The 18,405-nt window shown below is 46.4% G+C and overlaps 1 pseudogene; it reads left to right on the forward strand.

Annotated features, from left to right (window-relative positions):
* LOC125366910 overlaps positions 1-18,405 on the forward strand; it is a 51,124-nt pseudogene that overhangs the window by 14,408 nt on the left and 18,311 nt on the right.

Below are 18,405 nucleotides of genomic sequence, written 5' to 3' on the forward strand. Positions count from 1 at the left end.
TGTCATACTTTCATTGAGTAAGAGTAAATGATATCCCATAATATGAGTATACCACACTTTATTCATATGTTGCTGTGTAATTGACATGGGTTAATTTTCAATCAGGGAAAAAAGCAGTTCCTACTACTTAGTTATATGTAAAAATTTTGAAAGCTTTTTGGTATAAGACATTCTGATCTTCAGTTTTGTCTTTTATATTGCTAATATGAATTCCCTATATACTAATTTACCTTCAAAAGACTACTGCTACATACATAAACCACTTGAACATCTTTACCCAACATACTTGGCTTTTATCTATACAATATTGAGATTTTAAAAGGAATAAATTATTTAAATATTTTCATTGCTTTAAATTTTCCTGCTGCACTGGAGATTGAACTCTAGGAGCTTGCCTTGCAAGCACACTGTCATTTAAGCCATGTCCGTAGTTGATGTTTATGTTCAAACTTTTTTTGTGTGGGTGTACCAGTCCTGGGGCTTGAACTCAGGCCTTAGATACTGTCCCTGAGCTTTTTTGCTCAAGGCCAACACTTTTCCATTTGAAACACAGCTCTACTTTCAGCTTTTTTTTCTTTTTGTCATTGGAAATAAGAGTCTTATGTGTTTTTGAACTGTGATTCACAGATATCAGCCTTCTGCATAGTCAGAATTACAGCCATGAGTCAAGGCACCTGCTTCAAACTACCTTTTATTTTAAAATTTAAGTAGAGTTTACAGGAGTATCTCTGAAGGAAATCATGGTATAATAAGCTGTACTGGAAAACTCATCTGTCTCCTTTATTTTATTTTGAGGACTATATATTGTGTTATGTTCAGTGCAAATATCTGAGTATTTTTCCTTAATTCAGATAAAGTACATAAAATTCTCTCATACCAAAATGGTATTCGATCAAGGGAGTATTTAGCTCTCCTTCTCATGATTCCACTTTAGCCTTTCAGCAAAAATCCAAATGAACCATTGCCTTGGGAAAGCTGAGCCTCACTGATCTCTGCTTCACCAATCCCCTCCTCTAGAGCAATGGCAATCAGGTTTTGTGTCTGCTTCAGGCACAGGCAGTAGAAGAACCTTTTCTTGGGGCCATTCTTCCAGAGGGGATTGTGGCTATGTAACTGTTTAGGAGGTGCTGAGGAGGAGAGGAAAAAATTTAAGAGGGTGAATAATTGTATAATGAATTGCAAATACATGTAAGGATATAAACAGTCTCAAAATCTGTAGATCAATAAGGTTGGGCAGGGAAAAAGAAAGCAATATAGAGGCTTACTCTGAGCAATCCATGATATATGTAAATCTAAAATGCCATGGCGAAACCCTACAGTACAATTTTAGTACACACCACAAAGTAATGATTCACAGTAAACTAAAATGTGCTCTGTGGGTGTGAGGTTATACCTGCGGGTTGGGAGTGGTTGGACTACCAAAGTGTAGGGGATGAAGATGAATACCGTCAGGTTGAATGGAGGGAACAATTACACATGTTGAACTTGTCTTAAGAATATAAGAGAGAGTGATATGAGAAGCGGTAAGAGAGAATGATGGAGGTAAGATTGACTGGAATAATTTGTACGTGCATGGAAATGTCACAATGAAACCCCCTTATGCAATTAATAAAAACAAAAAGGAAGGGACTATCAGCTTGTTTGGAAAACCTCTCCTTTTCCTTCTCAGAGTTAAAACTTGTGTTTTCCTCAGGTAAACATCTGTACTTATTGAAAGTTGGCTCTATGGGATCTGCTATAGAAAAAACTCTAATTCAAGAGCATCCTGAGACCATCTATTTATTGGATATTAACTGGAAAAAGAACCTGATTTATTGGACAAATGCCCAGGTACATCTGGTCTACTCAACTGGGAACTCAGGACAAATGCGGGAGATCTGGACTGAGCATACAGGTAGGTCACGGTGGCCATCTTCTTTCCCCATCTCTTTGGTTTTCTGATTCTAAAATAACTAGTGCTAAGAAACTTTGTCTACTCTGATCTGAACAATCTTTCATAACAAAGGATGGCCTTAGTTCACTTAAATGCCAAATGTTCGTGATTTACCGGTTCTCTTCGGTGGCTAGTGCAGATCATCAGGTTATGATTTAGAGACTCCTTGAGATGTAGTAATAGGTTTGAAAGTTTTTCTGGCTTTAAGTCAGGGGAGGATGGAAAAGGGCCTTTCGTTCTTCAATTTTGCATTGCAGATTTTTCTTACACTAATATAGAAACAGTTTGCAATGCAGATTTCAAAGAGAACTAGCAAAAACATTTTCTTAATATGCTAATATATACTTTCTCTCTTCCCTCCCACGCTATGAAAAGCCACACCCCATCCTTCCATTTTCTGTACTCATCCAAAATGCAAACTTCTTTAGAAAAGAAAACTGAGCCTTGAGCTCTGGGGTGAGTGCTTGGATTCCTAGGTATCTGTACCCTGGGTAGTCTGCCAAATGTGAAGGACAGGCTTTACGGCAAGGAGTATCATTAGGCCTGCAGGTCCCTGAGCCACCGTCCCGTGCAGCGTAACCTGTCCAGATCCTAGAACTTGGCATATGCTTATTATAAGGTTTACTGCTGGTAAGCACTTGCTGCAAATAATAAAACACATGATTGTTTTTATTGTAAACTCTTCATTGTTGTTTCAACAATTTAGTTCTTGGCAGCAGGGAGGTTTGAACTCAGGACCCCGTCTTTGTCAGGTTAATGCTCTACCACTTGAGTGACATCCCTAGCTAGCTCTGCTTTTTGTTGGTGGTTTTGGAGACGGCGTTGAGTGGACTTTTCTGCTAAGGCTGGCCTTAAATCATGATTACAGGCAAGAGCCACCAGTGCCTGGCTATTTAGATGATTTTTGACAAACATATTTTTTATTTGTGTTTTTATTCTGGTACTGGGACTAGAACTCAGGACCTCAAGCTTTCGCTTGGCTTTTTCACTTAGGGCTGGCACTTTACCACTTGAACTACACCTCTAGTTTTTTGCTGGTTAATTGAAGATAAGGGTCTCACAGGTTTTTCTGCTTGGACTGGCTTTGAACTTCAATCCTCAGCTCTCGGCTTTCTGAGTAAAAATTACAAGTGCCACCACTCCATGGTCAAAATCCTTTTTTATATTGAATTCTTGGATTGGAAGTTAATATATAGTTGGAATTTAACAATCTACGAGTAAGTATCTCCTCATGATTGAATCAGGTAGAGAAGTCATTGGATGAGTGCATTTTTGTCAAGGTGCTGTACAGAGGGGTTACAGTTACATGCCTAAGGCAGTGAGTACATTTCTTGTCAAACTTGTTACCTCCTCCTTCATTTCTCTCCCACCTTCCCTCCTCCCCAATTCCCCCTTACACCGAGTTGTACAGTTAGTTTACAACATATTATCCTGTAAGTATTGCTGTTGCATTAGTTTGCTTTTTACCCTTTGTCTCATCATTTTGATATTCCTCTTCCCTTCCCTAATTCAGATAAATGAATATACAATACCCAGGGTACCAAAATCAAACACAGTGACAAACAACAGGGGTTATACCATAGGGAAGAAAAACAAAAGCAAAAGGAATAATATCACATAGTATGTTGAAAATAACAACAACAATAATAAACTATTTGTTGTTTTGACAGCAGTGTAGTTTGATCCTTTTGCTTATATAAGTCATACAAAGGTAAAGTGATGAAGACTTGTTAGAATTGCTCCATCCATGGCATAAATTACTTATTTTCTGAATGAGATAATACATTTCAAATACTAGAAAAAATGCCCTTGATTTTTTGTGGTATTTAAGTCAATGGCTGTACACACAACACATTATGATTAATCTGTAACATTTCATCACTTTTGTATGTCAAGACTAGGCATTGGCAATTATTTTTTGTATAAAAGACTCAATAGTCATTATTTCCATTGTGGTCGCCACTCTGCTATTGTATCAAGAAAGTAGTCAGAGATAATGGATACATAATTGGATAGGTTCCACCAAACATATATCTAAAAGCAGGCAACAATCCAGATTTGGCACAAGGGCAATTACTTGCCAATTCCTGATGTGGAAAGAAAAAAACATACACAAAACAACCACCCCTTGATTTGCAGTACTTACAACTTTCATGGTGTAAATAGTCGCACAATGTCAGCTTGCAAGCTCAGGTGTGGCATGATGAAATACTGAGTTGGGAAGTGGTCGCAGAGCTCTACTGTATAGATTCAATTAATACCAAAAACTAGAGTATGGGCAGCAGATTGAGCAGCTCAAATCCAAAACCCTGTACTCCAAAAACACACAACCTGAAAGTCTATGAACCCCGTCGGATGTGATAGATGGGAAATGCCACCCTTGAACTTGTGTTGAGCTGCAAAGTACCAGTGTGTTGAAAATATTGTATAAAAACACGTTCTGCCTATTTGTATGGCTAATGATGAGACACAAATGAAGTTTTTATTTAACCATTGATCTCATCTTGTAAAGATATTGGATTATGTACATGCAAATATCCCTCCTCCCATTGCGTATGGTCCCAAGGATTTTGGGTATGGACTAGTGAACCTACATTAGAAACATAGAGGAAAACAAGCTACAAGTTGTATGTTTAGTACTTTTAGTAAGTCAGTATAATTTATTTAATTGTCTCTGTTGCCCAGCCTGCTTATAGCATTCCTGAACTTAGTAACTGGGTACTGTGCAGCTTAGATTCAATACCTTGCTGAAAACAACAGACTCTTTTCTCAGTATTTTATGTGTTCTAACACTAATCCTCAAAACAATCGGCAAGAGCAAAGCTCTGTGTATTGAATATGCATTTCAAGAAATAAGTGTGGAAGTTGACGCCTCCCATACGGAGCAGGCACTTTGGCTTGACAGCTTGGTATTGTCCTCAAGCGTCATGCAAGATGGCCGCGGTTCCAGCTGGCACTGGAGTAGCTGAGCAGGCATAGTAGGAGCAGTAAGAGTAGTTTAAAGGTTGGTGCCTGACTCAATTCTTCACATCTGAAAATGGTTCCCTGGTTTTTCACACACTTGTTCCCTATTATACTCCCATCTTCTAGTCATAAATATTCTCACTGCCTGTGTGGGTGACCTTCCACACACTGTCGTGGGGTCACTGGCCTGCTCTCGGCCTTCCTCTGACCATCTCAGTTCTTACTTGCTTGGCATGTAAGTGATTGGTTTCCGTATTTACCCGTAAGAGGGAGGAAAGTGGATATGTGTTCAAATGCAAGCTTTCCCTGAATGTGAACATCCATCTGTAGGTGGCTATGAGGATCTAAGGAATGCCTATGGCAAGAGAGTGGACCATCCATAAGCATCTCATCAAGGAGAGCTACTGGCTTTCATGTCCTTTCTGCCTCTCTTGTCTGTCTTCTCCCCTTGATCCAGTTTGAGCTCTTGTGGGAAGGCACTTGAAACCTTTTACTAATGGAGCTGCTACTGATCCTCCTACAGTCTGCTCAGCAAATGTGGACATAACAACTGGGAACCTGTACTGGCTGCCCTGTGATCGAGGTACTATCCAGAAAACCAGGATGCCTGGCGGGAACACACAGCCCCTCTATGGCACGCGTGGCAGTATACTGCAGCTGCTGCTCGACTGGCCCATGAGGGCCCTGTACTGGGTGGAGAGCAGGAAGCCCCTACAGAGCATGACGCTTGACGGCAGACACAGGCCAGAGGGGCACCTGGATGGCAGACCCCCAGATGGCCTTAGATTTGGGCTCAGCCAGTCTCCTCTGGGTCACCAAAACATTGGGTAAGTGCTGGACTATGAGTACAGAAGGCAGAAGTATGGAAGTTGAGCGAGCTCCGAACAGAGCCTTGATTTTAGTGTGGGACTTCTAATCATTCCTTTCACATTTCTTATTACTTTTTTTTGGCTCTGCTGGGCATATCTATCTATCTATATAATTTTTAACTGACACAATAACCATGCGTCCTTATGGGGCATAGCATGATATTTTGACACATGCATACAATATGTAATTATCAAATCAGTTAATTAACATTTAGATAAATCACTTAACTCAAACTCATCTCCTGTCTAAAAGTCTACTATGGGATTCATAATGTAGAAAACCTTGTAAGTAATGTACTTTAAAAAAACTTTTTGAATGTACTTGATCGCTTTTGTTATATTTAGAATTTGTTTCTACTTCTACAAAGAGGAATAATGGGAATAAACTTCCGTGGCAAACAAGGTACCAGAGCTGCCTTTAGAACTCGACCATTGGAACAGGTTACACCTGTGCAGGTGAATTTGCTTATTTTCTTCCCCAGAAGCCATCCTGGAGGCCTGCTGCTACATGCTGGTGACCCTGTGTGTTTAGTACACATCTTATATAGCCGAATGGCAGTCCACGGCCCCTTCTTCTCTGAGGTGTATGACACTTTACTGAGCCTTATTTACATACATAACCAAAATCTACAAAGTGTGATAGGAAGAGCCTTTGTTTTGTTTTGTTTTTGCCAGTCCTGGGCCTTGAACTCAGGGCCTGAGCACTGTCCCTGGCTTCTTTTTGCTCAAGGCTAGCACTCTACCACTTGAGCCACAGCACCACTTCTGGCCATTTTCTATATATGTGGTGCTGGGGAATCGAACCCAGGGCTTCATGTACACAAGGTGAACTCTCTACCACTAGGCCATATTCCCAGCCGAGGAAGAGCCTTTGCTTCTGTTCAGTTTTGGTCTCTGAACCCCATTTAGCCGGAACCCACACACGCATTCCAGTGTACCCTCATCCTAGCCCCAGGCCCTGTATTCAGCATCCTTTTCTGAGACCTGGCTCTTCCTTAGGCTTGCAAAGTCTGAGTCTTCTGAAGAACAGAATGTACTCTCTGAGCAAGTCCTGGAGCTGGAGCATCGGGGTGGTGGCGGCCCACGAGCCCTACCTGGTGACAGTGGACGGGACAGATCTGGGGCTGTGGAGCAGGAAGACGCTGGAGCCCTTGTCTGTGTTAAAGGAGCCAAACATCAGGAAGATGATCCTCTTGGCAGAGGACCAGGAGGTGTGAGGCGAGTCTTCCTTTGTTGGGTTACTTTTTGCCATTCTGCTCTGCAGTGACCCTTTCAGTGTGTCTTTCGAACCATAGGATACTGAGCATCTGTAAGTCTGTCTTTGCAGTTGTCCCATGCCATAATTCAGCAGGCTGTATCCCTAATTTGCCCATATTCTGGAAATATAAGAACCTAACACATTTTTCAAGGTGGCCAAATGATGTGGCTTGTGGCAGGACTCTCAGAACTTTTCACATCACAGCACCTTTTGCTTTGCATATTAGCACACTCTAAGGCACTTGGTCTAGCAGCAACGCACATAAGAAAGTTTCTCACTTGGTTTACAAAAGAACCCTACCCCCTGTTTGTTTTTTCATGGAACACATAGCAAGTTACCTCTTGGAGGGAACTCGGTGACACTTCTAGGTACAGCTATGTCATTTTCCAAAAATGCTTGGCAACAGGAATGCTTTGAATTGGGGACTATCTGTTTACACACAATGAAATATTTTGGGGCTAGGACCCAAGTATAGCCACGAAATTCATTTATGTTTCCTATACCCTGCATACACTCCGCCTGAAGCAATCTCAGTGTAATAGTTTGGGCTCTCATTTTTCCCTGTGACCTGTTCCATGAAATCAGGAGTCGAATTTTATGTTGTAGCTTCAAGCAGGCAACCACAAAGTCTCTAGTTTGGGGGTACTAGGGGGTTTTAGACATTTGGATTAGGGGTACTCACTGTACCCAAGGAAGAGTAGCACTCTCCCATCTGTTGAAGTTGTGTCAGAGGAGTTCAGATGAATCTGCTCAAAGCTGGCTTTACTTATCTTCTTTTCATATAAGCCTTTGGCACAGAACCCAAAGCATCCAATCTTGGATCATGAGCAGAAAGAGGTGTCCATACCACAGGTGCCAGCGTGTTTGTTGGCAGAAGCAGCCGGCCATGCTCAGGAGGAATAGAAGCCAGAGAGCGCGGTACCTAAGATGCCATCAGCCTCTCCCGGCTCATTCTTGTCTAACGGCCTTGCTTTTTGGCTCACTAGTTGGGTAAGCTTTAGGTATAAGGGTGCATTTCTTAGTAAAGTATGTTAATAAAGTGAATAAACCCTACTTTAATTATTCTAACCCATCTATCCAGCTGCTGTAAAGCAGGGGAGAGGCACTAATTGATAACATTCAGTGGTGCAATTTAAGCATCGCAACAAATGAGTGTGTTTTATGCCTTGTCCTAGACCACCACAGAATGAGAGAGCACAGAGCCAGCGGGGGGTCACGGGGCAGAGAGGGGGTCACGGGGCAGAGGGGGGGTCACATGGCAGAGAGGTGATCACACAGCAGAGAAGGGTGGTCACATGGCAAAGGGGGGTCACACGGCAGAGGGGGGTCACGAGGCAGAGGGGGGTCACACGGCAGAGAGGGGTCACACGGCAGAGGGGGTCACATGGCAGAGCCACACAGCAGTGTGAAGGCAACTCGTCTGCATTCCCAGCCAGTGGCCTAATGTATCAGTTTGAGCACAGGTCAGGATGTTCGGGTTGGTGTCGTTTTCTTCTTATACAGTGGAGTCACGTCCACACACAGCCACACGCAGGCTTTCTGGAGAGGGACGGGGGGGGGGGGAGGAGCACGCGCGGTGTGGGCACCATCCTCCACTGATTTGCTGAAGCAACAGTTTGCTCTAGACACTGCGGATGTGGAAGCAGCCCCTGCCCCCCTCCCCCCTCCCTCACTCCCTCCTCCCCTTCCTGTGGTCTGCACCTGGTCCATGGTCCTCTGTGGAAATGGGACTGGATGTGTGCCTCACGAGTCCCTCTGCGATGGTGAACGAGACTATCAGGATGGCTCCGATGAAGAACACTGGTCCCAGCTCTGCCACCGACCAGGTCTGTCGCCCTCCCCCCGGGTCCCCAGCCTCCTGCCAAGAACATGGTGTGTGGTAAGACATGCAAGTGTTGACTTAATCCCAGTCACACCCACTCTCCCCAGCTCATCAGCGCTAGCAAGAGCCACATCCTGTCAGAATGCAAGGTGTGAATACCCACGACTCCCACTCGAGCCGTGGACTTACCTCCTGCCTTCTGGCTCCGTCAGGCTTGCTAAGTGTTTCAGTGTTTGCCTTTCTCTGGGCTGAGCCGCACTTTCCTCCGGAGCTCACTTCTAGCAGTGGGCAGTGGTCTAATGGGTAACCACACACATGGGGCCTCATTTCAATGACTTAGTTAAGTTTCTAGTTTACAAATCGATTCGGTGCTACCATTGGGATCCAATGATTTCAGTTTGATCATGAGATCCCGGAACAAGAGTGCATTGATCGGCAGGTGCTGGTGGCTCACTCCTACAATCCTAGTTACTCAGGAGATCTGAGGATCACGGTTCAAAGCCAGCCCATGCAGGAAAGTCCATGGGACTCTTATCTAGAATTAACCACCAGAAAAGCAGAAGTGGCACTGTGGCTCAAAGTGGTAGAGCGCTAGCCTTTAGCAAAAGAGCTCAGGGACAGCGCCCAGGCCCTGAGTTCGAGCCTCATGACTGACAAGAAAGAAAAGTAAACACATGCACACACACAAAAAAAACAAAGTTAGTTTATCTAGTATTGAATTTTCCATATGACTGATGCTTTGGGGCCTCTCTGGGTCAGGGGTCTTCCAGTGTCTGGACGGAAGCAGGTGCATCGTGGAGAAATTGCACTGTGACGGGGCTCCGCAGTGCTCGGATGGGTTTGACGAGCTGGGCTGCTGGAAGCCCACCGAAGAATGTTCCCTGCTCTGCGACAACCGAGCCCGCTGTGTCCCCAAGGGCTGGCTATGCGATGGGAACCACGACTGTTCTGACAAAAGCGACGAGCACGGATGCCATAAGTTCCGCTGGGCTTCCTGGGCATGCTCAAGCCCCTCTATATCTGACTCTTCTTATTCGTGGCATTCGTGGCATTTTACTTTCTGTAAAGATAGTGAATGCGGAGTCAGCAGATATTGAACCACTGCTCTTGAAAAATTCAAGGCTTGCTTCATGTGAGATATGGGCTGTAATGTTTTTGTTAATCATTGAATAGATCACCCAATTGTATACATCTGTGTTTTGCTTTAAGGATGTCACATACATGTGTATCTCTTTTTTTTTTTTTTTTCTTGCCAGTCCTGGGCCTTGGACTCAGGGCCTGAGCACTGTCCCTGGCTTCTTCCCGCTCAAGGCTAGCACTCTGCCACTTGAGCCACAGCGCCGCTTCTGGCCGTTTTCTGTATATGTGGTGCTGGGGAATCGAACCTAGGGCTTCGTGTATCCGAGGCAGGCACTCTTGCCACTAGGCTATATCCCCAGCCCCCATGTGTATCTCTTGATTCATTAATATTGAACTGAAAAAACTATAACTCATGCTTAATAGCTTATCTGACAAAAATGTGGGGGTTTTTTTTCCCCTAAGACCTATCACTTCCTTCCTGTGCTTGGGAGGACTAGACAACACTTCAGTTGTGTAGAGGCCATTTTACACAGCATTATTACCAAACAGTGCAAAAATACCCAAAGTGTGGTCCTAAACAGATTACAAAAGGGACATTTGGTTACCATCTTCTGACACAAGGAGGCTTCATTTGACTCTACCTGGGAACACACACACTGAGTGACTTGAGTAGTTTAGGTTCACCTGCAAATGATCGTGACAGTGCAGTGTATTGATTTGGGGTTACAAAGGAATGTTAGTGAGCAATTGAATATGAAAATAGGGACCCCACAGATATTGGAGATCCACTGAGGAAAGGATTTGAATTACAGAGTTCTTAGAGATCACACCAAACAACAGCCCTTTTAACACAAGAATGGAAAAAAATCATCAACTATTAAGAAAATTGCACATCAGGAAGCTGAAACATGTACTAGAAGGTAGGAGTGATGAAAGGGAGGGGCAGGGATGGAGGGATTTGGGGAGGGAAAGTACAGACACTCAATCCAGTGGACATGATATAAAAATTGAGAATACAACACCTGAGACTAGGGAAATTGGGAAAAAGGAATAATGATGGGAAGGTAGCGAATGCCATGATGCGTTGTACTCATAACCTGACTTCTGGAATTGGATCCCCTGTGTACGACTACTTGATTAAAACGAAATTACTTTTAAAAAGAAAAAGAACGTATATTTCCATGAGTGGAAAACCAGTCTTCTTTCCACAATTATTTCTTGTTGAGTTAGAAGGCCACATCATGAAGAGTTAAATGTTGGCCCTCGGTCTTTTTACATGATGCACCACCTCCTTGATAGAACATATCTTATTTTTCTTCTTACTGATGATATATTTCAAAGGCTTGCATTACCTTGTGGGGCCAGGGTAGAAGAGGCAAGAGATACAAGAGCAAAGGAGGGGGGAGTTCAAGGTACCATTTCTTTTTAAATATATGTTTATAGCTTTTCCAAAACCTGACCTTTGCCTCCCTCCCTCCCTCCCCCCCTTTTCTTTTCCCTCCCTCTTCCCCTGCTTCCCTCCTCCCCACCTTCTTTCCTGCCTCCTTCCCTCCCTCCCTCTCTCCTTCCCTCCTTCCCTCTCTTCCTCTTCCCTCCCTCCCTCCCTCCCTCCCTCCCTCTCTCCTTCCCTCCCTCCCTCTCTCCTTCCCTCCCTCCCTCCCTCTCTCTTTTCCTCCCTCCCTCCCTCCCTTTCTCTTCCCTCCCTCCCTCCCTCCCTCCCTCCCTCCCTCCCTCCCTCCCTCCCTCCCTCCCTCCCTCCCTCCCTCCCTCCCTCCCTTTCCGTTTTATTGCTCATCCTGAAGCTTCAACTCAGGGTCTGGGTGCTGTCCTGAGCTTTTCTGTTCAAGGCTAGCACTCTACCGCTTAAGCCACAGCTCTACCTCTGGCTTTTGTTGGAAGGGTATTGGAGATAAGAGCCTCATGGACTGACCCACTTGGACTGGCTCCAACTTTTGGTCCTCAGATCGTAGCCTGCAGAGTAGCTAGGGTGACAGGCATGAGCCTCTGGCATCTGCCTCTTCTTTCCCCCTTAAATAAAATCAATCCATCTGTAGGCATTGAGTCCAAGACTCTACATTGCAGGATGTGTTGGCTGTTGTGGACGTTTGTCTTACTTTATAGGTAAAAAATGATCTCAGAGGATAGTCCTTACTCTTCCTTTGCCAGGGCTCTTCTGCACCTCTTCCCCTCAGTGTCTTTCAATCCCTGTTTCCTGGGTACACAGAGTGGATTTTGCAGTTGGAGTGAGAGCTGATTCCTCGGTGGGAGATGGGATCCTGTGGAGGTCCTTGAACCTCGCTCCTGCCTTGCCACCTGCCAGGACTCACTACCCCCCTCCCCCCCCCCCCCGCCACCTGGGAGGGGCCAAATCGTTTCATCATGGACTTGTGGACTTGTTTCACGCCCATGCGCTTACCTAGGGCTTTACCTTTTTCAGTTCATGAAAAATGTTGCCCCTCTGAATTTCACTGCGAGAATGGCCAGTGCATCTCTTCCTCTCTGCACTGTGATGGACGCCGGGATTGCAGCCCGGTCCCTAGAGTGCCCGCCCGGGCAGGAGAGCTGCCCAGGGAGTGGAGAATGCATCCTGACGGGGTGGCTCTGTGATGGAGACCCAGACTGCAGAGACGGCACCGACGAGAAGGTAGCACACGCATTTTTCAGAAAACCACCTGAGCGTGGTTGCCCTCAGCGCCCACAGGAGCCCCGGTGCAGCATCCCTTCGGGAGTCTTGAACCTGGGGCTGCTCAAGTCCTCTGTGTGGAATGCATGGGATTTATGTGTACCTGTCCACCTCTTGCTTTGCACGTTATTTAAATTACCTGTGATACTTCATACAATGCGCATACTATGCAACCGATCGAAACACACGCACATTGAACAAACATGCAGTTTTAATTTTTTCAGTGTGTGTGTGTGTGTGTGTGTGTGTGTGTGTGTGTGTGTGTGTGTGTGTTGGTACTGGAGCTTGGTCTCAGGGCTTCAAGCTATCACTTCACTTTCTCACTCGAGGCGGGCACTCTACCCCTTGAGCTGCCATACCTCCACTTCCAGCTTTTTGCTGGCTAATTGGAGATCAATGTCTCGTGGAGCTTTTCTCTTGGCTAATGCCAAACCCGGCTCTTCAGCTCTCGGCCTCTTGAGTAGCTGGAGTTACAGGCCTGAGCCACCAGCTCCTGGTGTTCAGATCACTTTGCTCCGTGGTCAGAGCCGCCTCTGTGGCTGCAGAAGGCATGGAGAGCTCACTGCGGGTCACAGACATACCACACGCTTCTTCTAGAAACACCAAGAAAGCACTAGAAGAAAAAACATGAATATAATCATGGTCCAGAAAGCTGCTCCTAGCTGCATTGGACACAGATCTATTTATAGGAGGCTGCTGAAAGTCAAACTGTGACCAGCTATTTCCATTGTAGGAGCAGGCTTACCAGACTTGGACCGTGATAGCTGTGTCTTCCACGTCCTGTTTGAACACGTGCTCTGAAGAGCTGAACAGCTCACTTGGTGGGCACTGTGGCATTTACAAAAGCTGCCGCATCACCTATGGTGCATCCTGTACTTGAACCCACTGCTAGCATGTGACCTGAAACCACTCAGTATGGAGGGGTCATGAGTTTATCCAAAAGAGCAAGCAGGTGCATCCATGCGCCTCCCCTCTTCTGAGTAGTTGCGGGGAGATGATGGTTCATTTGCTGGGGTCTGTGTTGGACATGGCAGGTTAGTGTTTGTAATGTAGAGTTTTGCTTTTGTTTCCTTGATGTAATCGGAGCTCCTCAGTAGGGTAGTTATGATAGATACGTGTGTGTGTGGATAATGTTTCATCCTAGTTTTTCATCTGCGTTGGCATCGTGCAGAAACTGTTACCCATAGCCTGGCTGTGGGAAGTGTCTTACCATGTGTTTTAGCTCCCCCCACTCCCCCCTCATCCCCAGACAACCGAGAGGGGGGCTGCTGACCAGGGCTGTGTCTCCCCAGGACTGTTGCCCTGCGCCGGCTCCTTGTGGCCCATGGCCATGGCCCTGCGACAGGCGGAAGGACTGTGGGGACACATGTGAGTGCTGGGCAAAGAGGGAACCTGCTGCCCTTCCTGCCCCATGGGGGAGGGGGGGTCTGGACTACCCATAGGGAGGCCCGTGGGGAGGCGGGCTGGGGGAGGGTGGGATGATCACTGTCCAAGTCCAGGGTCCTCCCCCACCCTGCAGGCCTCCCACAGAGGTGCCAGGGCTCTGAGTTCTGGTGCGACGCCCCTGCCTGCTTCCCCCTCCCCCTGGTGTTCGACAGGAAGGAGGACTGCGCCGACGGGTTGGACGAGGGCAGAAGGTGCGCCTTGATGGAGTGCACCCCAGGACGGTGCTCCAATGCCTGCTACCAGTCCCTGCTGGGCCCGTGAGTCGCTCGCGCCGCCGTGCTTTCCCCGGGGGAAGGGGGCCGCACATTCGAATAACTCCCGGTCCTCCCCAGGGCGGCACAGGACAGAGTTGTCCTGACCCCTTGCTGGGGCGGGCTCGAGCCTCTCCTGCTCCTGGTGCCCCCCAGGTAGCTCCCCACTCGCTCCCAGTGCCTGGGAAAGCTATCCCACACCTACGGTGATGTGTGGGTCACCCTTAGGGGTACTTGGAGAAAGGCCGTGAAACGTCTGGAAAGCCCAGTGTCTTCCCCAGGTTGCAGATCTGGAAGGTGACTCTCTACTTCCCAGCCGTGCTCCATGTGAACCCCCTCTGCCCTGACTCTGGCCAGCCATAGGTGACCAAATGCAATGAACTACCATGTCACAAGCAATCCCAGTGTCCGGACCCACAGGACATCAACAGGGGAGACCACCTACGAGAGGGAATGAAGGGAAAGGGAGACGCAAAGAGGACAGCAAGACAAATGGGAGTCTGTTCAAGCTGCCAATTTATTTTGATTTTTCACACACTTATATACTCTTAAACCAGGAGGGGGCAGTTCTTCAGCACCTGAAGGAAGTTGGCTTGGGGTAGCAGGACGTTGGCAGGGTGAAAAGGTTACTGGTCATGCTATAGGGGAGGGTTGCTTAGTGACCTGACCACAGAATATTCCTATAACTCTGGGTGCAGCCGGGGTTGCAAAGAGACTTAACTGTAGGACGTTCCGGTAGGTTTATTCTCAAGAATTATCTATTATTATTGCTCTATGAACTGGGCCATCTAGTGTAACCGGGGTGGTGCTGGCTCAATAGTTGGTTTCTTAGCTGGTTTCTATGGTGGCTTCCAGCCAGAGGCTCAAGTCAGGGTCTCGGTCCCTGACAGCCCAGGAAAGGGTTCTACTCCCGGGTTAGACCAGCATCTCCTGGCAAGTGGCCAGGCCCATGAAGACCACATCTGGATCTTCTCACTGACCCCACCGGGGCTCCGGGCACCCTGCACTGGGCCTGGTCACCCTGCGCTGGGCCTGGTTACCCTCAGTGAATCAGGACCCGTGCTGGTGTACGGGAGTCCAGCGGGCGAGTAACAGAGGTGACCAGTGAAGTGACTACAAGACAAGCAGACTCTGAACTAGCGGCGTCAGTGGGGAATCCACCCCCTGTGCATCGCCCACACCTGTCATCGCTGGCTCTGGGAAATGTCAGTGTCTTCTCGTGTATCTCCAGGGGTGCGCATGTGAGCCAGGCTTCAAGCTGGATGGCAGTGGTGCGATCTGTCGGGATGTGGATGAATGCGTGAAGCCGGGCAGATGGCCTTGGAGTCAGACCTGCATCAATACCGACGGCTCTTATGTCTGCACCTGTCACCCCGGCTACTGGTTGGAGCCCGACAGCCACACCTGTAAAGCAGTCGGTATGCTGCTCACGTGCTCTGAGTTCTTAAGGCCTCTGGCCATACCAGAACATTCTTTCTTCCTTACCTTTTAATGCTCCTGCCACTTGCTTGTTTTTAGAGAAAGCCTAGCACATCCCAGAGCCTACCTTCCAGACCTGTGGCTCTAGTATCATGGGGTTACTGTAATGAAACCATAACTCTGAGCTCTGAATCCATGACTCGACCTTGGATTGTCTGGTCAGATATTTCTTTTCTACCTTCCTTCCCCTAAATATTAATTTCAAATACTTTCCACTGAAGCTTTGTTTTCATCCCTTTATTTTAAGTAACATTCAACTATGGTTGCGATTCCAATCGTTATATTACCGACAACTACTCTGACTTCAGCTAGTTACTATTTTAGTCCTTCCAGTGAGAAAAAAAGTGACTTTTGTGTCCTTTTATTCCTTTGCCAGGGCTAGGCTCCTGCAGGGCTAGATTTACCTCCCCTCGTTCGGGGATGCTAAGCTTACTCCCTTATCAGTGCTCCCCTTTTCACCCTCTCTCCTGGGCACCCGACCCTCGGGCGGCCAAGGTGGAGTGAAGGGACACAGGCAAGCCTAAGGTGATGTGGCCGAACGAGATCCCCTTTTCCTCCCTCCTTACCCACCAAGGAAGCCAGGTGCACATGGATCTCGGAGATGCTTCAGAGAGCAATCTGGTTTATTTGGGAGGGGCTCACAGTAATATAATGATGACGAGGATTGAGCAGGAGCTGGCGATAGGCTGGCGAGCTTGTCCGTCCAAGAGCAGCTCCCAAGGACCTCCCTCATGGGCTAACGTCACTTCCCATAGTACCGCCCTCTGGGTAAAGCCTGCGAAAAGGGAACACACGTGCTCGCTGGCGCAAGGTGAGGGATGGTCTCAAAGCTATCCCTACTGGTTCCGGACCCAGAAGGAGATAGGTGTGGCTCACTTCCATACTGCCCCAGGGCTGGGGGAAGGGCAGCATCTCGGGAGCACTCTCATCACCCTTCCCCACTCAAGGCCAAGCAGAATCCCAACAGGCTCCACTGTCTACTCTATGACTATGTTGAAGGCAATTCTTATTTGACAGGTTCTGAGCCAATCCTACTTGTTGCAATTCAGTTTAACCTATTTGTATGGGTTGAGAAGCTTGAAAGAAGATATTCTGGCAACTACCGACAAGAACCTGATGATTGTCTCTGTTGACTATGACTTAGTGGATCAGAAAGTCTTCTGGGCTGATCTGAATACAGAAAGTATAAGGTGGATAAGTATGAACACCAAGATGAAAGGGACTGTGGCAAAACAGTATGCATTCCACTTTGTCAGCCTCTAATCTACCTTTATTAAAAGCACATAACATAATAAAACCAGTGGTCATTAGCATTCTGAGCAGTGGCAGATGCTATCTATCCTTGAGTCTTTCTAGTTGACAAGAAGTATAAAGCTGTGTTATTATCTTTCTGCCAATGTACCGGCCACCAGCCATTGTTCGTAATGCTGTTCTGTCTGTCTAGTAGAACATCTTAACCTCGAGGACATCTAGAAATGCACACAGCTGTTGGAAAGTGAATTCATATGGCATGCAAGCCTACAGCCTAGGAGCTCAAACACAGAAAAGCTATAAAATATCCACCTGGGCCTCATCATCCCAGCTGTTCCTGAGTTAGAGATTAAGAATAGTTTTGGTTTAAGGCCAGCCTGAGCAAGAAAGTTCATGATGCCATTTCTGAACCAATAAGCTGGGCACGGCATTTCACGCCTGTCACCTTGCTATGTGGGAGGATGAGTCAGTCACTGGCGAATCATGGGTCAGGATGGCCCGGGTCAGAGCTGGAGATCATACTGGAAAAGAAATAACAAAAGCCCAAAGACCTAGGGGTATGGCTAGAGTTGTAGAGTGGCTGTTTAGCAAGGACAAGGTGCAGAATATGAATCCCAGTGTGTGTGCCTGTGTGTGTGTGCACGCGCATGTATGAATGGATGCACACACACACAAATAGCATAAGTACACCTATTGAATTTATTTTTTTTTAGGGATAAAACCAGACTGTATCCCAATTGACTGGATTGGAAGGAATCTTTAATGGACTGATGGAACAGCTGGCCAGATTTTAGCCATTCAGCTCTTTGCTGTCTGGAGCAGAAAATCTGAGTACACAATTGTTCTGGAAGATGATTTGACTCAACCCCAGTCTTTGGCTTTGTGTCCCCTCAGTGGGTGAATCAAGGTGTTAAAAATCTGGTCAACATCTTAGTTTTTCTGATTTCTCATGTGGTCAACATCTATAAGTTGGCTCTTCTTCCTTAGTTCTATTTTGCTTGTGGGAATTCTCTTGATCTAGAAGAATGAATAGGAAATTTAGCTGACTTTAATGTTATTAAGATGTGAGTCAACTGTAACACAGTTGCCTAAAACCCACCTGGGACAGGTTCTTTATACCATTAACATGAGAAATTAGTGTGACACTCCTGGTGGTCCACTTACACTTTCTGCCACTTTGGTAACTAAATACACCTCAGTGGTGCAGTTATGATGGCTTTAAAATAAGAAGGGAATAGAAAGTGGAAGTAAAGGGAAGATCTAAGTTGTGACAACACAGGTTGGAGTTCTTTTGAGTCTTTTCTCTGCAAAGGAAGTTAAGGTTAACACTCCATTCCCTCATAGAGATAACCATATGTGTCTCAAATGT

This window comes from Perognathus longimembris, chromosome 18 (genome assembly GCF_023159225.1).
Source record: "Perognathus longimembris pacificus isolate PPM17 chromosome 18, ASM2315922v1, whole genome shotgun sequence".
Classification (NCBI taxonomy): Eukaryota; Metazoa; Chordata; class Mammalia; order Rodentia; family Heteromyidae; genus Perognathus; species Perognathus longimembris.